Genomic DNA, 25,718 nt, shown 5'->3' on the forward strand with positions numbered 1-25,718 from the left:
CCATAGACCCTACCCTGTCTATGAGTTTGAAACTATCGGTGTATTTGTGTATCACCTCTTTCACGATTTGAGTGCTTGCGCCAACCTTACGCCTCCATTGTGCCTTTAAGAGTATCATCAAAGTTCAGGTACGGGGTTATGTAGTCTTTTCGTCCAATATTTGATGACGCTGTACTACCGTATCGTCTGTGTTCAGGTTGCCCCGAAGCAGATCCAGGATATAAATCCGTGTCCATTTTTCCTGCTTTATGTACTCCTGTGTTTTGGGTAGGTATCACCCAGTTAACAAAAAAATAATACTAAGCCAGATTTAGAAGTACATCTTTCTAATGTCAGTTTTTTTGGGATTTAGTCAATGGAATAATTTGCCTCAAATTTAATGTGTCAAAATTTTATTTTAATTTTACTTTCAATTAGCTCATTTCTTTTTACCGTTTATGGTTATTGTTTTTACTAAAACAATTTGCTAGCAAATTACCTACACATTAGAGCGGGTCAAATTGTATGGATACATTTTTTTTATCAGGAGTATAGCAAACGTAATCTACAGATGATTCTAAGAAAAATTGCTGAGACACCAAGTCTGATTTCGAGTCCCCCACTTTTGCAAAATAGATGTTTTGCCATATGAATGTAGGGTAGCATCTGATAGAATTATAGGAAAAATATCATATTGGGCTTACTTTAAAGGTATATTACATACATTTCAGAATCTGTGGTGGTGTTTTAATTGCTATCAGAGCAGATCTATGTAATACTAACTAATTAATAATGATTTGATAGATGGTGGCGTTGAATAAATCTGTGTAAGCGTTAAGTTTAATGACAATAAAACAATAATAATCGTTTTGTCTTATATTCCGCCAAGTAGTGAAATTGCTGTCTTCGAAAACATTTGGATAATGTAAACAGTGTCATAAGTACTGCTAATCCATCTGAGTAGATTATATATTTAGGTGACTTTAACTTAAGTAATATCTCCTGGTCAAGCGGCTGTAATACTTTACCCACAAATATCAGATCCGATATCGATGTGCTTGATGTTAGCACTTTGTTCTCGTATGGCTTAAAACAATACAATACTCAAACAAACAGTAATGGTAGGTTCCTTGATCTCGTTTTTGGATCTGATGATTTAAGAATATCTTGCCTGGAGTGTCTATCTCCAATCTTGGAAAACAGTTAACATCACAATGCTTGATAAAAACCCAGCTGCAAATATTTCAGAATATAATTATTCCCAGGCTGATGCTCCGGCGATAAACGAGTTTTTCCTAGACATTGATTTGTCCTTCTTGGACTCCACTAATGGGCCTGAGGCTTCTTATGAACTCTTAAAGCAAAGACTTTCATTAGCAGTCTCGAATTTTGTTCCGCGAAAACGGAAAATTCTGAAAAATAGGCCACCCTGGTTCAACACTAAACTTAATAAAAATAAAAAATGTAAGGCCTTCAAGAAATATAAAAGGAGCCGGAGTGAATCTGATCGTCTTACCTTTGTCAGGCTTAAATCGACTTTTAACTGTCTCAATAAGTTCTTCTTGCTTGAACCATGGGATCTTTTTAGACTCTTGGAAGTTATGCTCCATAAATCCGGTATTGAAGTATGGTGACCGCAATGATATACGCAACTACAGACCTATTGTTAAACAGAGTACTCTGGCAAAACTATTCGATAGTATCCTTCAAAGCAAACTGTTTGACTACATAGTCAAAACGATTGTTGAGTGTCAGCATGGGTTTTTTCCTGGCAGGTCTACTTCTACCAATTTGGATTTAGTCACTAGCCAAATTGTAGATGCCTTTGAGAACCATGCGCAACTAGACTTCATCTATACTGACTTCTCGAAAGCATTTGACAAGGTCGACTACTTTATACTATTGCACAAACTGGGGTTGTACGGAGTGACTGGAATTTTTCTGAAGTTCTTCTCAAGTTTCTTATCGAATAGAAAGCTGTTGTTCCTAATTTGTATTAATGATCTGCCTCAAAAATTCAAATTTGCCAAATGTTTAATGTGTGCAGACGACGTCAAACTCTTTCTAACCGTAAGGGATACTTCTGACTGCATTAACTTCCAATATGATCTCGATTCTTTTAATGAGTGGTGTACAAGTAATGACCTACTTTTAAATACTAACAAATGCTGCGTGGTTTTCTATTCAAAAAAGGTAACTACCACCTTTTTCAACTACAAATTAAATGCTGGATCTTTAAACCGTTGTCGAGAGATAAGAGATCTGGGTGTAATTTTTGACAACCAACTCTCTTCTTCTGGTCACATCGAATTTATTATTTCCAAATCTTTTGCAATGGTTGGGTTTATTAGACGTAATTCCAGTGACTTCAAGGATCCGATGACTCTGAAGGCACTTTTTACGGCATTGGTAAGAAGTGGTCTGGAATATTGCTATATTTTATGGAGTCCATTCTATGAAGGGAGCTCACATAAAATCGAGAGAGTTCAAAGAATTTTCACCAAAATTGCTTTGCGTATGCTTCACTGGCCCAATGTCCTCCCATCGTATATCAGCAGGCGTAAATTGCTTGGTCTCCAGGCTTTGTATGACCGTAGAACTTGTATCTCACTCATGCTTGCCTATAACGTTATCAACGATAATATAAACTGCTCTGATTTATCTAATTTATTCGTTCCATACATTCCACCACGTGATCTAAGGCACGTCAATCTCTTTGTTGAAGTAACTTATCGTACAAATTATGCGTTGAATGAACCCATATCCAAGGCTTTGCACCTAGCTAATCGATATAGTGGTCTTCTTAACTATAATAATAGCATTTATAAATTTAAGCTTGAACTTTTCTCTATTTTTAACTAGTCTGTAAGTAAGTCTGTACTTTTTAGATCGAAATAAATAAATAAAAAAATAAATAGATAAATAAATAAATAAATAAATCAATAAATAAATCAATAAATAAATAAACAAATAAATAAATATCTATAGTGTTTTTGAATTTTAGGCTTAAATTATGAGAAATTAGCCTAAAATGTACTTTTAACTATAATTTTTGACATATTTCTTATGGACATTTTTTTTCTTTACAGCTAAAATAAGTTCAGAATATTTCCAACAACTTTCTTTCAGACAGTTTTTCTTTTTTCGAACTCGTTTAAGTAGGCAAAAATTTTCAAAAAACAAACCTATATTTTCAAGTAATAAGCAAAAAAAAACGCACTTTTTATAATTTTAATGTAATTTATTTACAAAATTATTTTTTTACTTAGAATTGACCATTTTAACGTATTTTTCAAAATAAAAGTAATGTTATGTTATTAATTTTTGAAATCTTTTTTGCTCTTCATTCTTGGTGGTTTTTCACGAATTTCTGCTGTAACAGCCATAAGACCTTCACATTTTTTTTCTATAACATATTTTTGCTATACTCCTGATGGAAAAAAAATTTGATCCACTATAATACACATACATATATTTCGTTGTGAAATACAAGTTCCATGAGGTATTTGAGTTGCCAGATGACTATAATTTTTTATTAATTTATATGGTACCATCTCTTCTTTAGCTCAGCAAATAAAAAACTTTAGAAACAAAGAGACAACTCTCCGTCCTCGATATAATCATGAATTTATTTAATCTATATTTGGTAAGTTAATCAAAAGACTTAAATCCAGCTGGACGAAACTAAACTTTTTTAATAAAAAAATGTTGTTTGTTGTGTTTTCAAATATTTATTTTCAAACACTCTAAAAATTTGTTTAACAAAACAAACTGTACACATAGTTAAAAAAACTATTTTTTTATTTAAAACAAATTATGAAAAAAGTTGAACATCAAAATGAAAAAATAATAATTATTTAAATTTTTAAAAGCTTTTCTACTAGTTCTATCATCCTAATAGTCAAATAAACGTATAAAGATTAAAAATAAAGAATTTGTTAAATAAAAGAATTTAAAGTTTTTTGCAAAAAGAAAAAAACATTAATAGATTTTTTTCTTAACTTAATAACTTTCATTCTTATACACTTCCTTTATTATGTTCATCAAGAAAAAAAGATTTTAGTAAATAATAGAAAATACGACTTTTTTATTCTTTATGCACACATAGCTAAATGGGTATTTTAAGGAACATAATTAATTTTAGTTTTTAAGTTTAAACAAAAATTTTCAATTATTTTGATTTTTTAAAACCATTTTATTAATACTTTTGTCCGAATTCCGAAAAGCCCGTGTTAATATAAAAACTCAAAATACAAATTTTTTTAATAAAAAAAATTATAAAATTTTTATTTGTTAAAAAGTTTTTGTAAGAAAAAAGATATTAAGAAAAAAAATTTCGAAGAACTATTACTCTTTGAAAACAAAGAGAAAAAATTGTTTACCACCAAAAAAAAGCTTTTTTTCTTTTTTAAAAACTTTTATTATTAAATTATTTTTACGGAGTTTCGAAAAAAATGTTTATTAAAAATATTATAATAATTGCTATAAGTTTTAAAAATAGTAATAAAATGGCTGATTGAGAAACAAAAAATTGGTTTTATTTATAAAAACATTTATATTCCAAAGTCCGAATTTCAAAAAAAAAACCGTTTTAGGATGAAAAAATTCATTGCAAGAAAATATTAATATTTTTTATAAATGTTTTTTTTTTTCAAGAAAATTGTGAAAAATGAGCTTTAAGAAAAAAAATTATAATTTAATTTTTTTAAAATATTTCATTATTTCCTTTATTCGCTCCGAACTTCAAACAAAGAAAAAAAAGAAATTGTTTATAAAAAAATTATAGAAAATATAATAATTTTTTTTCTTAAAGTTCATTTTTTACAATTTTCTTGAAAAAAAAAAAAAAAATATAAAAAATATTAATATTTTCCTGCAATGAATTTTTTCATCCTAAAACAGAGTTTTTTCGAAATTCGGACTATAGAATATAAATGTTTTTATAAATAAAAACAATTTTTTGTTTCTCAATCAGCCATTTTATTACTATTAGAGCCCGCAATGATAGATTTATTGACAAACAATCTAGGACTCAATTTGTTTTTTCAATTGTTTGTCAATAAATCTATCATTGCGGGCTCTAATCCTACTCCCGTGAAAAAACAGTCACTAAAGACATTTACAAAGTATTGTCAAAACAGATGTGGCCTTGCTTGCCCTTATGTCGCATTGTTTAATGTTTTTCCAAAATATTACATAAAAAAGTAGATATATTTCATCCTTATATTCTTGTCACACCCAAGTTTACCAAGCAACAATGGTAGAATTAAAATGTAACTCATGGCGTTTTATTTTTTGGAAAAAATTTTACACTCATGTTGCACTCTCAAATATAAACTTTTGAACTAAGTTACCTGATGCTATGCAAAATTTCTCTAACTAATGGTAACCCTTTTCTTTTTCAGTGGGCACTTTTTTGTACAAGGAATATTCCTCAATCTCACGAGAAAGCTGAGAAGAACCCGCAGAAAAGAAAACGGCATAAGTGAACAAGTTCGAAAAATATTTATATCCCCGTCGCACTGCGCCCCTGAAGAAGATGGAGATTATTAACGAAACGTCGGGCTGAAGTGTGAAATAGCTGTTTTATTTGCCATCCACCTCATTAAGTAATAAAAATTACAACGAAATATATTTTACTAAAATAAAGTAAAATAAAGTGAAAAAAGTACAACATTAACAAAAAAAAAAAAAAAAATAAATAAATTTAAAAAGGAGGTACAAAAGTAAAAGTAGTAACGAAGGGGTTGGGGAGTGTTATCGAGTTGATGGTCTTTGCCGGATGCAGATCCGGTACGTTGCGGTACCAAGTCCGATCATCTCGAGAACGATATGTTATGACCACATGGGACCTTCTAGGCCATCCCGCGTTCCCATCCCCTACATCCATGAGAAGTTCTGGGTCACCAGAGCCTCGGCTGTTAATCAAATAGGATTCGCCACGGATAGGTGAGGTTGACAATTGGTTTTGGAGAAGCTATATATTGCGCTGGCAACCTGAAAGGGTTGCGCTACACAACCCCTTGAATCTATTTGGTATTTTAGTCGCCTTTTACCACAGGCATACCTACCGCGGGTATATTCTAAACCCCTAACCCGCTGGGGGAGTGAATTAATGCACTACCCCCATCTCTGCTACTTACATATACCAATTGATAGCAAATTTCGCCGAATTTACGAACTATTCATACTCCTAAAATATTAAACAAGAAAAAATCTTTGAAATTCGAACAATGCAGAAGAAGGGTGCTAAATCGACCATCTATTTTGCTGCGCTAAATACCAGCTTAATTCATTTCAAAACAACTCTGTCCTAAATATATATTTTTTTTAAATTACCAAAAAATTGCAAAAAAAAAAATAGTTTTTGCAATTATTATTCTATCTCATGTCAATAATTATATAACTAATTGTTATGACAATACCAATTTCATCATTAATTGTTTTTTTGTAAAAATTTGGAAAAATGATTTTGACCTCAATAAATGGAAATTACTAAAATTAAATAAAACACAAATAAAAATTTATATATCAGAAAATTTCGTTCCAAATCCAAGTACAAACAAAGTAAGCGCATATTTGAACTGTCGCATTATTGTTGGTGCTTAGTGGTTGATCAGTTTAGAGCTAGAGCTTTGGTCGTTATGTGCATAATGCGTAACGCAGCAACAACTACAACGAACAAACTGATTACCATAAACCAACCATCAAGTGATGTGATAAACACACGCACGCCCATAGAGATTTTTTGAGTTCTACATTTAAAGCTGACAACAATTTTGTTGTTGACAGCATCGCCGGATGTTAGTTCCGGTTTTTGTCTGCTATATACACCAAGTGTGTGTAAGTTGAAAATTTAAAAAATGTCAACTGTCACTTTGACACTTACTGTCCACATTTCCATTCGCTCCACATTATAAAGTTATTTGCATTGTAAGCTTTTATTGATAGACATTTGTGGCTGGCTTATTTAAACGACATTGGCATTCTTCGAACGCCTTTTCAAATACTTTCACATTATTTTTATGTCATATGTATACATATATGTAAATACAAATACGTTGAAGCACATATATTGGGGTGGGTCGATTTATTAATCGATATCGCGCCATCGATAGGATTTGGGCTCAGGAAAAAAAAGTTCGACCACGCATACCCACAAAAAAATAACTTTCGAGCCTGCGAAATTTAATTTTTTTTTACTTTTTTCGACTTTGATTTTTAAGTTTTTTTCATGACCTACTAAAAAAATTTGCATTTGACCCCAAAATGTCCGCTCAAAATGTTGGCGATAACAGTTTTTTGAAAAAAAAAAAAAATATTTTTTGGCCAACATTTGTAGCGGACATTTTTGGGTCGGACAGGGTATACATCAGGGATCGCCAGCCCATAAGCGCTTTCACGCAATTGTTTTAGTAAAACGCCCAGGCAAGCGCACCGCATAGGCAAGCGCACCTCACATCCCCGCGCGCACGCACTCTATCTTCTCGCCAGCAACCGAATGTATTCTGCTGTACCCGTTAGGAACTGAACTGCTATAATTTCGTGTAATATGACTATTCAGGTACTATTTTTGGTTATATTTTTATTTCGCCTGTACGAAAACAGTGAAGCTTTGTTTGATTTATTTAATAATTAAAATTTTAATTAAATTAAATTTGAATTTAACGCATGTAAAAGTATTTTTAAATGCATTCAAGAAAACAATGCGATACGTTATTTTTGAAAACTACCAAGTCCGACTGGGTTTGTGTACGTGACAGCGCCATTTCTGCTCGCTGAATGGTTGTAGCTATTTTTTTTAGAAAACAAAATGAAGAATAAACGTGCACTGACAAAAATTTATCTCGTCTCACTTGAACTTAAAAATTGAATATGGAATATACATATTAGTGAAACGTTTGAAGTAAGAAGATAATTTAAGATTATCACTCATTTATCTAATATAATATAATAAATAATAGCCGTGTTTTTTTAAACGGTTTTATTTAGCTTGACCCTGTGTAGCGAACAGAATTTTGTAATCGAAATTTAAGTAACTTCCCGATAAGCTACAAGCTTGAAACTTGCAAAATTGTTCAGAACTCGATGACAATGCAATAATAAGAAAACAATTTCCGATAGGTGGCGCATGGATCGAATATTTCAAAAAATCGTATTTGTACTCTAATTACGCTCATATTTGGAACACGTAATACATACGAGAATAGAAATCGCTTTGTGAAAAAACTCCCGCTAGGTGGCGCATGTATCGAAATATTTCAAAAATCGTATTTGTGCTCCGATTAGGCTAATATTTGGAACACATATTACATACACGAATAGAAAGCGATATATGGAAAGAAATCGCCGCCAGGTGGCGCAAGGATCGAGATATTAAAAAAAATCGTATCTTATGAATTTTCGAGGTTTTTACAGTGTACTTTTTACTAGCTCCGTCGCCATTTTTTTTATTTTTGGATTTCATAGTAGGTGTGGTCACGCTTCCATAAGAAGCTCGTGGCGATCCCTGGTATACATGAAAATTGTCCAATCAAATGAAAATTTGTTTAGTAGGTCATGAAAAAAACCTTAAAATCAAAGTCGAAAAAAAGTCAAAAAAATTAAATTTCGCAGGCTCGAAAATTATTATTTTTGGGTATGCGTAGTGGAACTTTTTTCCTGAGCCCGAAAAATCGATGGCGCGAGACCGGTTAACTTTCGTTCATACAAATCGACCCACCCTAATATGTATGCAGTACGTTTGGATGAAAAATCTTGCAACACTATAATATTGTCAACTTTTGTAATAAAATTTACGATTTAAAAAGTGTCTGATTCTATTTTAAACAATGTTGTGTTGGATACTCTTAGATGGTACTGTTATTAGGATATAAACTGATGTCAGCGTACGAATTATACACGTTTTTGGCTTTAATGGCAACTATTAACCTGGTTTTAGGTGAGATGGTAGGAACTTCGTTGTAGGTGGTTTTAATCTTTTGTACTTTTTCCTTGAATCCATTTTTAAGAAACTTTCCATTGGACAAAAAAACTTGAAATTTATAGCATGGCTCAGATTCGAGTGACAATGCCAGGTAACCAAACAAAATATTCAGAAAACTCCTGCTAAATTGGAAAACTTGTGATCGATCTTTTTTTGGTTTTGAGTTTAACGGCAGGAGCTTTGTTCCCATACGCCAGGGAAACCCTCTTAGGCTAGGTAAGGTTAGGTGGTAGCTGCCCAGGTAGAGGAAGCTCGCTTGAACAGCATGAATTTCCGTTGTGATACCACATAAAATAACGATGGCATAAGCTATAACTAATTAAAAAGTTGTTGCATAGAAACGATATAGTTTCGAATGAGACTGATCTCAACCTTGGATAAAGCCTGCGGAGATCCAACTGAGTAGAGACAGAAATACCTTCGCCTTGTTCTGAAAAAAGCTGGACGGTCAAGCATGAAGTGGCTCGATGATTCAATCTCATCATTCCCCACAGAGCTGCTGCAGAAAATGGTTTCAAGTATATTGAGACGTGCCGAAATCCCTACAGCTGTCTTCAACCGGTTTAGGTATACCGATGCAAAGAGTCCCGCTTGGCAGTTCTCCGTGATATCACTATGGATCGGGACCTAGATAATCTTACTCATAAAATAGTTCGATGCAATCGCAAGCGAGGTCAGGTATTCCCAGACCACCTTCGATTGCACTTTAGTTGAACTCAAGGCCTTGATAGCTGCTTGGCTATGCGAGTAGATATTAAATTCGTAAACCGTAGTAGGACGGGATAGCATTTCATCCACCGCGTCCTTAATATCGGCAACTGCCGCTTGGAAGACGCTGCAGTGATAAGCAAACTTAAACTTCCGAGTTAGCTCGCACCAAGTTTTCTTTTTATTCAATAAATAAAATAAATTAAAGTAACTTTTTGTAAATAATTCCGATTTTCTTGAACTTACTTTTATAAAAATTTTTTGCTTCGAGAACTAGATTCAATTTAAACTCGTTGTTTGATTTCAGCACTGGGTTTAAAGCACTTATTTTCGTATCTGAGTATTCACTTTCTCAACATTGTGTTTCTCTTAATATTTTAAATAACATATGTAATTATTTTTTAATGCAAAGAACACTTTCTTGACGAGTTTTTAGTAAATTAGGTATATATCTTTTCACTGATTCGATATAATTTTACTTTATGATAAATGATAATATTTCAATTCAACATTTTTTTTAATTCAATCCAAGTGTTTTTTTATTCACCACTTCACCACAAGTTTTCACAGGATACTGGATATATTCAACATTTACTTATATACAGTTGGCGCCAACTGCACATTTACCGTTGTCGAAGCGTTTTATCCGGAAAACTCGACCGATCGTTAGAAAATTTCGCGTTGAACTGAAAATGCTGAAATGCTCATCAGAACACAAATCCCTGACGTTGCGGATGGATGGCCATTTTAGGTTGGTGCCAGCAGCGCACAAAGATTGGCATCGACATTAATAGCAAATACCAACAACAAGTGCACGAAATGAATAATAGAGTTTAACATTAACACAAACAAAAAAGTGAACCACGCTTTCAATACAGGGAGACAACAAAAATAAAAAATTAATTAGATGCGCGCACATAATAGCGCACAAAAAAAAAAGTTCTCTAAAAACTACAAATAAATGAAAATTCTATTGTCATGTAAATCCGTGCGGCGAAACGCACACAAATGCACCACCACTACTAGCACATACGGAGCACACGCGTTTTGCCCATCGTTCAACGTATGAAATACCTCGAAACGAAATAGTTCTGGCACTAAAATACCGAGGCGACAATTGTGGGAGTTTGCAGCGAGCTCTGCAACACCACTACACCTGTAATTATGTTTAAGCATAAACAAGTTTTAAGCACCACACCCAATCTTCGCACAACGCCCTCACACGTTACACACACACACACACATAAACCGACAGTCCGATTCCTGACCAAAACCGATCACAACGCGAACGCGTTGATGTCATCAAACTTTGAAATTCTACTGAGTATGCCGCGAGTAAAATTTCGGTTTTACTCAGGGCTCCAGATCGCACTGCCTTTTTCAGCGAATATCATTTATGTTCTGAGCAATTATTGTTGAATTATTCACAAATGGAGTTCAATAGCCACCGAGGTTTGCCCGCAGCCATGTTGTCATGGTAGTGTCGTTGTTGGTCATGTTTGAATAAGCATCGCATATGAATTTTCATACCAATGTACAATCCATATATGTAATATTGGTTTTGTTTGAATGGTTTCTGAAGCGCTGTAGATTTCCCACCAAATGGGCAGCAGTTGGCGACTGATGTTCACAGTGGCGATAGGTACTAAATTTCATCGTTGGCTATTAATATGATGATCAAATGATTTGCTTTGAAGTCGCAATTGACTATCAATTTGTTGGTGTGACTTTTATTGTGCGTATGCAGTATGTGTGTGCTACTACCCAGCAAAATTTTTGCTTACCTAGAATCGGATTTGTAATCCAACGAATGTTGTGGAACACATTACTAACCTCATGAAACCACCGATTATATTAACACAGGCATGTCATTAGGCGAAAGCGCTTGCCTTTGTATTACTAAGAAGGCTTTTTGTAATGCGTGATTAGATACTATGTTATAATACCTTCCTACTTTGTAGCTAAAAGCGCTTCCTGAACGTATTCTAAATGAAGATTTAAAAACGCTGATTAAATGCATTACTGGAAAGCGGGTTTGTAATGCGTTGCTAAATCACATTACGTAACCCATTTTTATTTGTTTTATTTCATTTATTTTGTATTAGTTTAAAATAAAATACATAAAATGTAATTACATAAAGTTATTAAAACTAAAGCGAACACATATGTATTTAAGTAAATATTTGCATACATTTTTTAATTTGCCTTATTTTCTAAACATATTTTTTTGAAGTGTTTATTTTTGACACACCGCAGTCCATGTCGTACGTCCTTCAAGAAATCTGTAAATGTTTTTCCATCCACAATTGTCGCATCTAAAGTGATAAGAAAGTTAAGCAAAAACAAGTAAGGAAGGTTAAGTTCGGGTGTAACCGAACATTACATACTCAGTTGAGAGCTATGGAGACAAAATAAGGAAAATCACCATGTAGGGAAATGAACCTAGGGTAACCCTGGAATGTGGTTGTATGACATGTGTATCAAATGGAAGGTATTAAAGAGTATTTTAAGAGAGAGTAGGCCATAGTTCTATGGATGGACGCCATTTAGGGATATCGCCATAAAGGTGGACCAGGGCTGACTCTAGAATGTGTTTGTACGATATGGGTATCAAATGAAAGGTGATAATGAGTATTTTAAAAGGGAATGGGATTTAGTTCTATAGGTGAACGCCTTTTCGAGAAATCCCCATAAAGGTGGACCAGGGGTGACTCTAGAATATGTTTGTACGATATGGGTATCAAATTAAAGGTGTTAATGAGTATTTTAAAAGGGAGTGATCCCTAGTTCCATAGGTGGACGCCGTTTCGAGATATCGCCATAAAGGTGGACCAGGGGTGACTCTAGAATGTGTTTGTACGATATGGGTATCAAACGAAAGGTGTTACTGAGCATTTTAAGAGGGAGTGGGCATTAGGTCTATAGGTGGACGCCTTTTCGAGATATCGCCATTAGGGTGGGCCAGGGGTGACTCTAGAATGTGTTTGTACGATATGGGTATCAAATGAAAGGTGGTAATGAGTATTTTAAAAGGGAATGGGCTTTAGTTCTATAGGTGAACGTCTTTTCGAGAAATCGCCATAAAGGTGGACCAGGGGTGACTCTAGAATATGTTTGTACGATATGGGTATCAAATTAAAGGTGTTAATGAGTATTTTAAAAGGGAGTGATCCCTAGTTCCATAGGTGGACGCCGTTTCGAGATATCGCCATAAAGGTGGACCAGGGGTGACTCTAGAATGTGTTTGTACGATATGGGTATCAAACGAAAGGTGTTACTGAGCATTTTAAGAGGGAGTGGGCATTAGGTCTATAGGTGGACGCCTTTTCGAAATATCGCCATTAGGGTGGGCCAGGCGTGACTCTAGAATGTGTTTGTACGATATGGGTATCAAATGAAAGGTGGTAATGAGTATTTTAAAATGGAGTAATCCCTAGTTCTATAGGTGGACGCCTTTTCGAGATATCGCCATAAAGGTGGACCAAGGGTGACTCTAGAATGTTTGTACGATATGGGTATCAAACGAAAGGTGTTACTGAGCATTTTAAGAAGGAGTGGGCATTAGGTCTATAGGTGGACGCCTTTTCGAGATATCGCCATTAGGGTGGGCCAGGGGTGACTCTAGAATGTTTGTATGATATGGGTATCAAATGAAAGGTGGTAATGAGTATTTTAAAAGGGAGTAATCCTTAGTTCTATAGGTGGACGCCCTTTCGAGATATCGCCATAAAGGTGGACCAAGGGTGACTCTAGAATGTTTGTACGATATGGGTATCAAACGAAAGGTGTTACTGAGCATTTTAAGAAGGAGTGGGCATTAGGTCTATAGGTGGACGCCTTTTCGAGATATCGCCATTAGGGTGGGCCAGGGGTGACTCTAGAATGTGTTTGTACGATATGGGTATCAAATGAAAGGTGGTAATGAGTATTTTAAAAGGGAGGAATCCTTAGTTCTATAGGTGGACGCCCTTTCGAGATATCGCCATAAAGGTGGACCAAGGGTGACTCTAGAATGTTTGTACGATATGGGTATCAAACGAAAGGTGTTACTGAGCATTTTAAGAGGGAGTGGGCATTAGGTCTATAGGTGGACGCCTTTTCGAGATATCGCCATTAGGGTGGGCCAGGGGTGACTCCAGAATGTTTGTACGATATGGGTATCAAATGAAAGGTGGTAATGAGTATTTTAAAAGGGAGTAATCCTTAGTTCTATAGGGGGACGCCTTTTCGAGATATTGCCATAAAGGTGGACCAAGGGTGACTCTAGAATGTTCGTACGATATGGGTATCAAACGAAAGGTGTTACTGAGCATTTTAAGAAGGAGTGGGCATTAGGTCTATAGGTGGACGCCTTTTCGAGATATCGCCATTAGGGTGGGCCAGGTGTGACTCTAGAATATTTGTACGATATGGGTATCAAATCAAAGGTGGTAATGAGTATTTTAAAAGGGAGTAATCCTTAGTTCTATAGGTGGACGCCCTTTCGAGATATCGCCATAAAGGTGGACCAAGGGTGACTCTAGAATGTTTGTACGATATGGGTATCAAACGAAAGGTGTTACTGAGCATTTTAAGAGGGAGTGGGCATTAGGTCTATAGGTGGACGCCTTTTCGAGATATCGCCATTAGGGTGGGCCAGGGGCGACTCTAGAATGTGTTTGTACGATATGGGTATCAAATGAAAGGTGGTAATGAGTATTTTAAAAGGGAGTAATCCTTATTTCTATAGGTGGACGCCTTTTCGAGATATCTCCATAAAGGTGGACCAAGGGTGACTCTAGAATGTTTGTACGATATGGGTATCAAACGAAAGGTGTTACTGAGCATTTTAAGAAGGAGTGGGCATTAGGTCTATAGGTGGACGCCTTTTCGAGATATCGCCATTAGGGTGGGCCAGGGGTGACTCTAGAATGTTTGTACGATATGGGTATCAAATGAAAGGTGGTAATGAGTATTTTAAAAGGGAGTAATCCTTAGTTCTATAGCTGGACGCCCTTTCGAGATATCGCCATAGAGGTGGACCAAGGGTGACTCTAGAATGTTTGTACGATATGGGTATCAAACGAAAGGTGTTACTGAGCATTTTAAGAAGGAGTGGACATTAGGTCTATAGGTGGACGCCTTTTCGAGATATCGCCATTAGGGTGGGCCAGGGGTGACTCTAGAATGTTTGTACGATATGGGTATCAAACGAAAAGTGTTTCTGAGCATTTTAAGAGGCAGTGGGCATTAGGTCTATAGGTGGACGCCTTTTCGAGATATCGCCATTAGGGTGGGCCAGGGGTGACTCTAGAATGTTTGTACGATATGGGTATCAAACGAAAGGTGTTACTGAGCATTTTAAGAGGGAGTGGGCATTAGGTCTACAGGTGGACGCCTTTTCGAGATATCGCCATTAGGGTGGGCCAGAGGTGACTCTAGAATGTGTTTGTACGATATGGGTATCAAATGAAAGGTGGTAATGAGTATTTTAAAAGGGAGTAATCCTTAGTTCTATAGGTGGACGCCCTTTCGAGATATCGCCATAAAGGTGGACCAAGGGTGACTCTAGAATGTTTGTACGATATGGGTATCAAACGAAAGGTGTTACTGAGCATTTTAAGAGGGAGTGGGCATTAGGTCTATAGGTGGACGCCTTTTCGAGATATCGCCATTAGAGTGGGCCAGGGGTGACTCTAGAATGTGTTTGTACGATATGGGTATCAAATGAAAGGTGGTAATGAGTATTTTAAAAGGGAGTAATCCTTATTTCTATAGGTGGACGCCTTTTCGAGATATCTCCATAAAGGTGGACCAAGGGTGACTCTAGAATGTTTGTACGATATGGGTATCAAACGAAAGGTGTTACTGAGCATTTTAAGAAGGAGTGGGCATTAGGTCTATAGGTGGACGCCTTTTCGAGATATCGCCATTAGGGTGGGCCAGGGGTGACTCTAGAATGTTTGTACGATATGGGTATCAAATGAAAGGTGGTAATGAGTATTTTAAAAGGGAGTAATCCTTAGTTCTATAGCTGGACGCCCTTTCGAGATATCGCCATAGAGGTGGACCAAGGGTGACTCTAGAATGTTTGTACGATATGGGTATCAAACGAAAGGTGTTACTGAGCATTTTAAGAAGGAGTGGACATTAGGTCTATAGGTGGACGCCTTTTCGAGATATCGCCATTAGGGTGGGCCAGGGGTGACTCTAGAATGTTTGTACGATATGGGTATCAAACGAAAAGTGTTTCTGAGCATTTTAAGAGGCAGTGGGCATTAGGTCTATAGGTGGACGCCTTTTCGAGATATCGCCATTAGGGTGGGCCAGGGGTGACTCTAGAATGTTTGTACGATATGGGTATCAAACGAAAGGTGTTACTGAGCATTTTAAGAGGGAGTGGGCATTAGGTCTACAGGTGGACGCCTTTTCGAGATATCGCCATTAGGGTGGGCCAGAGGTGACTCTAGAATGTGTTTGTACGATATGGGTATCAAATGAAAGGTGGTAATGAGTATTTTAAAAGGGAGTAATCCTTAGTTCTATAGCTGGACGCCCTTTCGAGATATCGCCATAGAGGTGGACCAAGGGTGACTCTAGAATGTTTGTACGATATGGGTATCAAACGAAAGGTGTTACTGAGCATTTTAAGAAGGAGTGGACATTAGGTCTATAGGTGGACGCCTTTTCGAGATATCGCCATTAGGGTGGGCCAGGGGTGACTCTAGAATGTTTGTACGATATGGGTATCAAACGAAAAGTGTTTCTGAGCATTTTAAGAGGCAGTGGGCATTAGGTCTATAGGTGGACGCCTTTTCGAGATATCGCCATTAGGGTGGGCCAGGGGTGACTCTAGAATGTTTGTACGATATGGGTATCAAACGAAAGGTGTTACTGAGCATTTTAAGAGGGAGTGGGCATTAGGTCTACAGGTGGACGCCTTTTCGAGATATCGCCATTAGGGTGGGCCAGAGGTGACTCTAGAATGTGTTTGTACGATATGGGTATCAAACGAAAGGTGTTACTGAGCATTTTAAGAGGGAGTGGGCATTAGGTCTACAGGTGGACGCCTTTTCGAGATATCGCCATTAGGGTGGGCCAGGGGTGACTCTAGAATGTGTTTGTACGATATGGATATCAAATTAAATGTATTAATGAGGGGTTTAAAAGCGAGTGGCCCTTAGATTTATATGTGAAGGCGTTTTCGCGATATCGACCAAAATGTGGACCAGGGTGATCCAGAAAATCATCTGTCGGGTACTGCTAATTTATTTATATATGCAATACCACGAACAGTATTCCTGCCAAGATTTCAAGGGCTGTTGATTTCGCCTTGTAGAACTTTTTCATTTTCTTTTACTTTATATGGTAGGTGTCGCACCCATTTTACAAAGTTTTTTTAAAGTTATATTTTGCGTCAATAAACCAATCCAATTACCATGTTTCATCCCTTTTTTCGTATTTGGTATAGAATTATGGCATTTTTTTCATTTTTCGTAATTTTCGATATCGATAAAGTGGGCGTGGTTATAGTCGGATTTCGGCCATTTTTTATACCAAGATAAAGTGAGTTCAGATAAGTACGTGGACTAAGCTTAGTAAAGATATATCGGTTTCTGCTCAAGTTATCGTGTTAACGGCCGAGCGGAAGGACAGACGGTGGACTGTGTATAAAAACTGGGCGTGGCTTCCACCGATTTCTCCCATTTTCACAGAAAACAGTTATCGTCATAGAATCTATGCCCCTACCAAATTTAAGAAGGATTGGTAAATTTTTGTTCGACTTATGGCATTAAAAGTATTCTAGACAAACTAAATGAAAATGGGCGGAGCCACGCCCATTTTGAAATTTTCTTTTATTTTTGTATTTTGTTGCATCATATCTTTACTGGAGTTGCATTTTGACTTAATTTACTTATATACAGTAAAGATATTAAATTTTTTGTTAAAATTTGACTTTTAAAAAATTTTTTTTTAAAAAGTGGGCGTGTTCTTCATCCGATTTTGATAATTTTTATTTAACACATATATAGTAATAGTAGTAACGTTCCTGCCAAATTTCATCATGATGTCTTCAACGACTGCCAAATTACAGCTTGCAAAACTTTTAAATTACCTTCTTGTAAAAGTGGGCGGTGCCACGCCCATTGTCCAAAATCTTACTAATTTTCTATTCTGCGTTATAACGTCAACCCATCTACCAAGTTTCATCGCTTTATCCGTCTTTGGAAATGAATTATCGCATTTTTTCGGTTTTTCGAAATTTTCGATATCGAAAAAGTGGGCGTGGTTATAGTCCGATATCGTTCATTTTAAATAGCGATATGAGATGAGGGCCCAGGAATCTACATACCAAATTTCATCAAGATACCTCAAAATTTACTCAAGTTATCGTGTTAACGGACAGACAGACGGACGGACGGACGGACATGGCTCAATCAAATTTTTTTTCGATACTGATGATTTTGATATATGGAAGTCTATATCTATCTCGATTCATTTATACCTGTACAACCAACCGTTATCCAATCAAAGTTAATATACTCTGTGAGCTCTGCTCAACCGAGTATAATAAATACTTTGTTTAGTTTTGTGCCGTATAATAGTCAATATTACCAAAAAGTATTCGAGCAGTTTCGGGAAATTGCGTAGCCTTTTCTTGGAGTTCTTTCCATCCACATTACATTGTAGAACAACCTCGGTCGCAAGTATTCTCTCCACATTTTTACTCCACCCTCCAGGTATAATCAACTTTTTCAAACTGTAAATATAAAGACAAAATTAAAATCTTTATATGAAAGAAACACAAAGAGACTGTTTTTAAAGTGTGAAATTAAAACTCTTACCATTGCAGCTCTGTTGTCTTCAGTTGTTTCCCTCTCAAACTGGATGAGTTCCTCCTCGGACTTTTAAGGAAACCTTTGAGAATATGTTGGTTGATCTGCTGCAGTTTTCAGGAGAACAGATTTTAACATAGCGAACTCCGCTGCTAACTGTGTTATAGTATCATTTTGCATTTGTACTTTACCTTAAAAGAGAAAAAAATGCAAATGAGCATTTCGTAAAAGAAATATAATTTTTTCAGTGACTTACAAATAAGATTCGAAATTTCGTTTTTGAGACTTTGCATGACATCTACCATTCCACCAAGTTGTGCATCCATTTTACAGAAGTTTATTTTATATGTTTATTTGTTGTATTTTTAAGAGCAGTGATGAAGTATAGGCAGCAAAACTATGGTGAAGACCGATATGCACATATTCTCCTGGAGCAACGGTACGTTTCGTAGGAAGCATTGTTGATCCCACCAATCCGGGAACACTTATTGGTACTTCGATTTTTCAGATATTAAAATTTTTAACAACTGAGTGCATGTTTCGACAAATGGACTGCACTCCAAAAACGACTGCCTAAGTTTACACGTTAAACTATTTTTTTGACGATGATGCAAATTATGCCTTGCATCATCCACAATAGAAAAATCACTTTCGGAAAATGTAGCACTTTTAGCTTCAAGTTTTTCACATAAAATAGATTTCTCCTTCTTCACAAGGCGTTTTATATGTATTTTACTGTACATTTTGTTTAAAAATCACCTTAAATTAAATTAAATTCATAAAATTGTCAAACGCGTGAGTTACGACCGCAAACTTTATACGAATTATGTATACAAAAAATGTAGAAAATGATGAAGCCAGAAAAGAAAAATAACTGTAATTTTTTAAAAGACGCAAATGCGAATATTTTTTATTGTTCACATCTTTTCCGCATTACTTGGAAGCATGGCGCAACGATACAAGGTGGCAGCATGGAACAGCTGTTTACAAACTTTTTTATTTGATTTGATACATCAACTTTAGGCGCAGTACGATTTTGACATTTGTCCATCGAATTTACAAAAACAAAGTACATGGAATTTGTATTTATGTTTGTAGGTATGTCAGCATGCTGCCACCTGTATAATTCCGCTATGCTTAGAAGCATTTCTGTATTGCAATACAGCAATTCTTACTAGTAATTTATAAGGTAATCGGAATGTAAAGAAAATTAACTGTTTTTATACTCAGTTGAGCAGAGCTCACAGAGTATATTAAGTTTGATTGGATAACGGTTGGTTGTACATATATAAAGGAATCGAGATAGATATAGACTTCAATATATCAAAATAATCAGGATCCAGAAAAAATTTGATTGAGCCATGTCCGTCCGTCCGTCCGTCCGTCCGTTAACACGATAACTTGAGTAAATTTTGAGGTATCTTGATGAAATTCGGTATGTAGGTTCCTGAGCACTCATCTCAGATCGCTATTTAAAATGAACGATATCGGACTATAACCACGCCCACTTTTTCGATATCGAAAATTTCGAAAAACCGAAAAAATGCGATATTTCATTGCCAAAGGCGGTTAAAGCGATGAAACTTGGTAGATGGGTTGACGTTTTGACGCAGAATAGAAAATTAGTAAGATTTTGGACAATGGGCGTGGCACCGCCCACTTTTACAAGAAGGTAATTTAAAAGTTTTGCAAGCTGTAATTTGGCAGTCGTTGAAGATATCATGATGAAATTTGGCAGGAACGTGACTACTATTACTATATATGTGTTAAATAAAAATTATCAAAATCGGATGAAGAACACGCCCACTTTTTAAAAAAAATTTTTTTTTAAATTCAAATTTTAACAAAAAATTTAATATCTTTACTGTATATAGGTAAATTAAGTCAAAATTCAACTCCAGTAATGATATGATGCAACAAAATACAAAAATAAAAGAAAATTTCAAATGGGCGTGGCTCCGCCCATTTTCATTTAGTGTGTCTAGAATACTTTTAATGCCATAAGTCGAACAAAAATTTACCAATCCTTTTGAAATTTGGTAGGAGCATAGATTCTATGACGTTAACTGTTCTCTGTGAAAATGGGCGAAATCGGTGGAAGCCACGCCCAGTTTTTATACACAGTCCACCGTCTGTCCTTCCGCTCGGCCGTTAACACAATAACTTGAGCAGAAACCGATATATCTTTACTAAACTTAGTCCACGTACTTATCTGAACTCACTTTATCTTGGTATAAAAAATGGCCGAAATCCGACCATAACCACGCCCACTTTATCGATATCGAAAATTACGAAAAATGCAAAAAATGCCATAATTCTATACCAAATACAAAAAAAGGATGAAACGTGGTAATTGGATTGGTTTATTGACGCAAAATATAACTTTGGAAAAAACTTTGTAAAATGGGTGTGACACCTACCATATTAAGTAGAAGAAAATGAAAAAGTTCTACAAGGCGAAATCAACAGCCCTTGGAATCTTGGCAGGAATACTGTTAGTGTTATTGAATATATAAATAAATTAGCAGTACCTGACAGATGATTTTCTGGATCACCTGGTCGATATCGCGAGAACGCCTTCACATATACATCTAAGGGCCACTCGCTTTTAAAACCCTCATCAATACCTTTAATTTGATATCAATATCGTACAAACACATTCTAGAGTCAACCCTGGTCCACCCTAATGGCGATATCTCGAAAAGGCGTGCACCTATAGACCTAATGCCCACTCCCTCTTAAAATGCTCAGTAACACCTTTCGTTTGATACCCATATCGTAAAAACATTCTAGAGTCAACCCTGGCCCACCCTAATGGCGATATCTCGAAAAGGCGTCCACCTATAGACCTAATGTCCACTCCCTCTTAAAATGCTCAGTAACACCTTTCCTTTGATACCCATATCGTACAAACATTCTAGAGTCACCCCTGGCCCACCCTAATGGCGATATCTCGAAAAGGCGTCCACCTATAGACCTAATGCCCACTCCCTCTTAAAATGCTCAGTAACACCTTTCGTTTGATACCCATATCGTACAAACATTCTACAGTCACCCCTGGCCCACCCTAATGGCGATATCTCGAAAAGGCGTCCACCTATATACCTAATGCCCACTCCCTCTTAAAATGCTCAGTAACACCTTTCGTTTGGTACCCATATCGTACAAACATTCTAGAGTCACCCTTGGTCAACCTTTATGGCGATATCTCGAAAAGGCGTCCACCTATAGAACTGAGGATTACTCCCTTTTAAAATACTCATTACCACCTTTCATTTGATACCCATATCGTACAAACACATTCTAGAGTCACCCTGGCCCACCCTAATGGCGATATCTCGAAAAGGCGCCCACCTATAGACCTAATGCCCACTTTCTCTTAAAATGCTCAGTAACACCTTTCGTTTGATACCCATATCGTACAAACATTCTAGAGTCACCCCTGGCCCACCCTAATGGCGATATCTCGAAAAGGCGTCCACCTATAGACCTAGTGCCCACTCCCTCTTAAAATGCTCAGTAACACCTTTCGTTTGATACCCATATCGTAAAAATATTCTAGAGTCACCCTTGGTCTACCTTTATGGCGATATCTCGAAAAGGCGTCCACATATAGAACTAAGGATTGCTCCCTTTTAAAATACTCATTACCACCTTTCATTTGATACCCATATCGTACAAACACATTCCAGAGTCACCCCTGGCCCACCCTAATGGCGATATCTCGAAAAGGCGTCCACCTATAGACCTAATGCCCACTCCCTCTTAAAATGCTCAGTAACACCTTTCGTTTGATACCCAAATCGTACAAACACATTCTAGAGTCACCCCTGGCCCACCCTAATGGCGACATTTCGAAAAGGCGTCCACCTATAGACCTAATGCCCACTCCCTCTTAAAACGCTCAGTAACACCTTTCATTTGATTCCCATATCGTACAACTAGAGACACCCCTGGTCCACCTTTATGGCGATATCTCGAAACGGCGTCCACCTAGGGAACTAAGGATCACTCCTTTTCAAAATACTCATTAACAGCTTTCATTTGATACCCATATCGTACAAACATATTCTAGAGTCACCCCTGGTCCACCTTTATGGGGATTTCTCGAAAAGGCGTTCACCTATAGAACTAAAGCCCATTCCCTTTTAAAATACTCATTATCACCTTTCATTTGATACCCATATCGTACAAACACATTCTAGAGTCAGCCCTGGTCCACCTTTATGGCGATATCCCTAAATGGCGTCCATCCATAGAACTATGGCCTACTCTCTCTTAAAATACTCTTTAATACCTTCCATTTGATACACATGTCATACAACCACATTCCAGGGTTACCCTAGGTTCATTTTCCTACATGGTGATTTTCCTTATTTTGTCTCCATAGCTCTCAACTGAGTATGTAATGTTCGGTTACACCCGAACTTAGCCTTTCTTACTTGTTTTTAAATAAAAAAAGGCGTATGAAATTTTTTTCGTTTGTTCACTTCATTTGTGCTTTACTCAGAAGCGCCTCTGTAATGCAATGTGGCAGTTCTAGCTGGTAATGTAAACGGTCATCAGAAACTATATCTTGATTACATTGGCACCCGTTACGTGTTCTATTCTAGGAGAAGTGGTTGCTGAGAATTTTGCTGGGTATAAGTATTGAAGTGAGTTTTTCGTATCAACTATTTCACAATCGTCTGCAAGGTGCGTAATTTTAATTTGCTGCAGAACTGAAAATTTGTTTCAGAATTAAAAATAAAATAAATTTTACAAAGAAGATGTCATATCCTTGACATTTTTTATTGGTTTCCTGATACCCTCAGAGAAAAAATCGTTCTAAAGCGAACGGAACAAGTTCAAAATTAAGAACATTCGTTGACATTCTCTTAAGTACGTTTTTTTTTAACTCGTGACCGATGGCCTTGTTTTAAGAACACTTTTTCCAAGCACACCGTTCGTATTTTATGACCACTTTGGTATTGATGTGTGAACCTTCCGTGCTCATTTCAAGCACTACTTGGACTTGATTTAAGACTTTTCGTTCTCACGCTTCGAGAACGATTTGTGGTCGATTTAACAGTTCTCGGTCTCAATTCAAGAACGGTTTGTGCTTGATCATTGGTGGAAGGTAACATTTATTTATTTTTTTATTAATAGACAGGGCAGACGTGAAAATTAATTTTTACCCTGAGGACGGTTACCGTGGAGTAACCAAAATATATTGGTTAGAAAAGAAAAACACTTGTGTTTTATTTTTACGAAAGTTGACCTAAAGCCAGCCTAACAACAAAGTTTAGTTACATAAAGGTCGCCAAATAATTTTATTTAAAAAATATTAATATCAAAAAAATTATTATTAAAATTGCAAAATATTAGAAAAAACGCATAACATTAATTTTTTCATATATTTCTCTTATTGAGAAATTCTTCTTATTTGATTATGCAATCTGAATATATATTTAAAACATTGCATAACAAGATTGAGAATTACCTGTGCATATGTGAATGGAACTCAATAAAAAATAAGAGTTCAAAAATTAGAATATAAAAAAAATTGTTTTAAAAAACTTCAGAGTTTGTCGGTGATCGAAGTCGCCCCACACGATCGCAACCGCAACATCATAGCCGCTGGGCCACTACAACTGCTTAACAGCTTGTGCCAAATGTTGCATTTAACATTGTAGTACACACGAATTTTACCGTTTCTTTTTTCTTGAACATAATTTAAGAACATTGTTCTTAATTTAAGAACATTGTTCTCATTAATAGAATATTTTTTCATATTTTAAGACCAGCCGTTTTCTTTTCAAGAAAATGCATCTCAGTTCAAGAAAAAGGTTTTTGTTTTGAGAACAGATCGTCCGTTTTTAGAACTAAAAAGTAATAACATGAAAAGCTTAAATTGAGTCCGGTGGTGCTGGATTTTTGAACGGTTTTTTTGTCTGAGTGTAGTTAACCGCGCAGCCCGATCATGCCCGAAATTGCAACGTGCTACCAATTGGCAAAAATAAAAAAAACAACCAAACCCCGTAGCGATCAAGGGATATATAATATTTATATTTCAGCGCCCAATGTTGGGCTCATATACTATCCGATCTCGTGCTTGAATTTCGTTGTGGGTGTTAAAGTCACAATAGAGGGAAAAAGGTGTCACAAGGGCACGAAAATGGCGGGAAATACAATAGCCATGTGTACCGATGGTTACACACTAATCTAACGGGGGTTAAGGAAGACATAATTTCGAATAGTTCAAATTGAACGTAGGTTAACCAGGATGTGTGTTGCCAATCTGAATGAGTAGCCAGAGGTATATATAATAACCAGACTAAACTAGCATTAGTAGAGTGAGAGTCTCCCAACGAAATTTGCGTTGTCGTTCTGCTAGAGCTGGATATTTTGCCTGAATAACTGCATTAGTTGGTTGAAAATTGAAAATGTGTTGGCGTAGCGGCGAATCAAAAAAGAAACTAGTTTTTAAGTTTAATTTTTGCATCTATATTCCACTTTGAAGTGGAAATTCCTGCCTGGTCTTTCCATAAATACAGCTAAAGGCCGCAACTTGCTAAATCAAAACAGCTAATATGTGTTTGCGACAGATTAACATAGGGTAGCTGGTGACAACTCCGAAACTTTATATCTAACTAGAAGACCCGGCAGACGTTGTCTTTCCAGAAATTTGGCCTATCTGCATACATTTTAATAAGCTCTTTCCGTCTAACTCTGACCTCGTCCCTCTACACTTTTTCCTAATCCTTTTATTCACTCCTCCGTCCGCCTTTTTCGCTTCATCTATCTCCATCTTCGTCTCATTCTATCTCTTTCTCAATCTCCTTCTCTATTTTCTCTTCTCTCAATTCCTTCTCATTCTTCTGTATCCCTTATTACCTGTCCCAGAGGGTGGTATGTATTTTATTCCAGTCCCAGTCCAAGTCCCACTCCGAGTCTCAGTCCCGGTCCCACTCCGAGTCTCAGTCCCAGTCCGAGTCCTAATCCAGTCCCAGTCTGTCTCTAGATAATATTGTTACGAATATTAGCAAAACTAAGGAGTGCTGCCAGCTCTAAGCCGATCTAAGCAGTGACGTGAATGCACATCAATAATTCAATCATTATGTATCTACATAAACGAATCAATAATTGCGTCTACACATATGTACACATTCCGACGAGCAACATTTACATACAAGGCAGCGAGAGATGAGATGTCACACACCGATGAATTTACTTATACGCTTATGTGT

At 36.3% G+C, this 25,718-nt stretch overlaps 1 protein-coding gene and 1 long non-coding RNA gene across 8 annotated transcripts in view; both read right to left on the reverse strand.

Annotated features, from left to right (window-relative positions):
* nompA (no mechanoreceptor potential A) overlaps positions 1-10,307 on the reverse strand; it is a 71,726-nt gene extending 61,419 nt beyond the window's left edge. For all 7 annotated transcript variants that reach the window (XM_067777929.1, XM_067777926.1, XM_067777925.1 and 4 more), the window contains exon 1: positions 9,920-10,307. The gene's annotated coding sequence lies outside the window, so the exon portion shown is untranslated. The remainder of the gene's footprint in view (positions 1-9,919) is intronic.
* Positions 10,308-11,778: 1,471 nt separating this feature from the next.
* On the reverse strand, positions 11,779-19,280 carry LOC137246904 (uncharacterized). The gene is made up of 4 exons (XR_010951737.1): positions 18,746-19,280; positions 18,499-18,680; positions 18,269-18,413; positions 11,779-11,988 (listed from the first exon to the last, which is right to left on the reverse strand). It is a non-coding gene; the product is annotated as an uncharacterized lncRNA (long non-coding RNA).
* Positions 19,281-25,718: the final 6,438 nt, after the last annotated feature.

Source organism: Eurosta solidaginis, chromosome 3 (genome assembly GCF_040869045.1).
Source record: "Eurosta solidaginis isolate ZX-2024a chromosome 3, ASM4086904v1, whole genome shotgun sequence".
Taxonomy (NCBI): domain Eukaryota; kingdom Metazoa; phylum Arthropoda; class Insecta; order Diptera; family Tephritidae; genus Eurosta; species Eurosta solidaginis.